Source organism: Rhinopithecus roxellana, chromosome 16 (assembly GCF_007565055.1).
Source record: "Rhinopithecus roxellana isolate Shanxi Qingling chromosome 16, ASM756505v1, whole genome shotgun sequence".
Lineage (NCBI taxonomy): Eukaryota > Metazoa > Chordata > Mammalia > Primates > Cercopithecidae > Rhinopithecus > Rhinopithecus roxellana.
In genome coordinates, this window is record NC_044564.1 from 70,296,220 (window position 1) to 70,298,872 (window position 2,653).

The window sequence follows — 2,653 nt, forward strand, 5'->3', positions numbered from 1 at the left end:
GTCAGGCAGTTTGCCACCCTCCTTCTCCACCTATCCTGTATCCCCCAAACAAGGTTATTTCTTAAGGGCTACCCTTTGTTTTAAACATCTTACAGTCATCCAAGCATGGTAAAGCAATTTTGGATCATTATATAATTTTTCCACAAACTTCAATAGGCTTTTATAAAATCTGTTGTGTTTGGCACTGTATTTGGACTTAAAGAGGAAACAGAATATTTGGAACATAGTCCCTGATGAATGCAAGGATCTCTCTTGTTTACCAATAAAAAAAGAAAATAAATTATACAGATACAAGAATTGGGGCTGGGTTTGCCATCCCACATCTATCAATAGCTCACATCTATAAATCCCAGCACTTTGTGAGTCCAAGAGGGGAGGACTGCTTGAGGCCAGGAGCTTAAGAGGAGCTTTAGTAACATTGTGAGACCCCTATCTCTACCAGAATAAAATAAAATAAAATTAATTAATTAGCTGTCAAGGTGGCACGCACCTGTAGGCCCAGCTACTCAGGAGGCTGAGATAGGAGAATTGTGTGTGAGTCCAGGAGTTCAAGGCTACAATGAGCTATGATCACACCAGTGAATTCCAGCCAAAACCCTGCCTCAAAAAAGAAAAAAACAAAAAACAAGAAAAACACAGTTGGAACATATCAAACAGCGGCATGTAAATAGAAGAAGGCAAATTGTGCTATATATAAAAGTGAGGCAAGCTACATGATTTTTGACCATTTCAACTGTATATTTCTTTAATGTGCATAAATAAAAAGCTTCAGTTCTTTTGAATACCTTCTTTCTTACTCATTCTGATCTTTAGTGTGTAATCCATAAAAGGCCATTGCACCCTCCATAAATCTTCTTTAATTCAAAGCATAACTCTCAGAGTTCAAAAACTGAGCAGATTAGCTATTGCTGCTCCTCACTGAAATTGTCGGTGTATAAACGTCTCCCTGGAGTCACCACTACAGTCGGCATAAAAATAAATCAAAAGTCGGCTATAAGTTCCAATGATTTATCAATGAGTTTTTTAATGGTGTGTGTCTGAATTATAGCATTTTTACAAACCCCACCACTAGTTGCTATTTTCATTAGTTCATAGCATTTTTGAGTTTATGTGTGTATATAAATATACATACATACACATATGTGAATTTGCATCTATAAATTTTGCATTTCATAATGACATATTCTTTGCCACTAGATCAGCTATACTATTTTTGGAAACATTACTCTCTACTTGGAAATCATAACCTCTTAGTCAATCTAAATATGACTTCATAACTTGTATAGTTTTTACCCATACTTTTGCAAAACCTTATTGTGATTGCAAAATAGCTCTGTGTGGTTAAGGGGAAAAAAAGAGAGTAACATTGCATTACATACCCTAAAAATGCTTCGAGTCTCTGTTTGGGTATTGGGATCTGGATATGTCTGATGTGTCCGTGTGCTACTGTGAGCAGAAAATCTAAGAGGTTAAATAAGTGAGGGTTTTTAAATCAAAACTTTGACTCTATTGCTTCTCCAGTTGCTAATTTAATTAAAGTCGAATACCCAGAACAATGCTTCCAGGATTCCCTTGATCCTGGAAAAAAGATTAACATTAACTTAAAATGCAGAGCAGCATTAATTTTATTCATTAGGCCTAAATAATGCTCTTATTAATTTATCGTTCTCCTTTAGAAGGAGGGGTCTAAAAGTTCTATTGTTAAATGCTAAGGATTTTTTCATTAAAAATTTTATTCTACTTTAATTCTCTATTGACATGATAGTAGTACATTTTGATTTTTGTTTTTGTTTTTGTTTTTGTTTTTGTTTTGAGATGGAGTCTCGCTCTGTCACCCAGGCTGAAGTGCAGTGGTGCTATCTCGGCTCACTGCAACCTCTGCCTCCCAGGTTCAAGTGATTCTCCTACCTCAGCCTCTTGGGTAGCTGGGATTACAGGAGTGTGCTATGACACCCAGCTAATTTTTGCATTTTTAGTAGAGACAGGGTTTTATTATGTTGGCCAGGCTGGTCTCAAACTCCTGACCTCAAGTGATCCACCCACATCAGCCTTCCAGAGTGCTGGGATGACAGACATGAGCCACCATACCCGGCCGATAGTAGTAAAATTCAATAATATCACCTGGGGATATTATTGAAATGCAAATACTGATTCCGAAGGTCCAGAGTTGGGCCTGAGATTGCGCATTCTTAATAAGCACCTGGTGGTTTCTAAACAACATTTTGAACAAGATTTTAAAGTATCTAAGCATGTATTGCAAAGTTTCACCAACAGCATTATTTTTCTGTGACCCACAATGGCTTCCTAAAGTGTGCTTGCCTGAGTTCTCCTTCTGATGCCAAGTTCAGCATTACTCACTCTTTTCTTACTTATGTTAGAGGTTGCTAATCCAGAAGAATGTCTCAATAAACCTTCTTATGGACTTGGAATTGATCTAGTTCTAACTTTTCTCCAGGTGTGTGTTTGTGCGAACCTTAAAAATATTCTAGCCGTGTGCAGAAAACTAAAGCATGCTTTAGACACATATTTTGTGCATTTAAAAGGGTTTCATGTGACTTACTCCTGGGATCTCATCCCAAACTGCCTATACTGTTTCCCTAATCCCCATGCATGACAGAACTAAAAAGAGGCTTGTGAATTCCTCTATACCAGA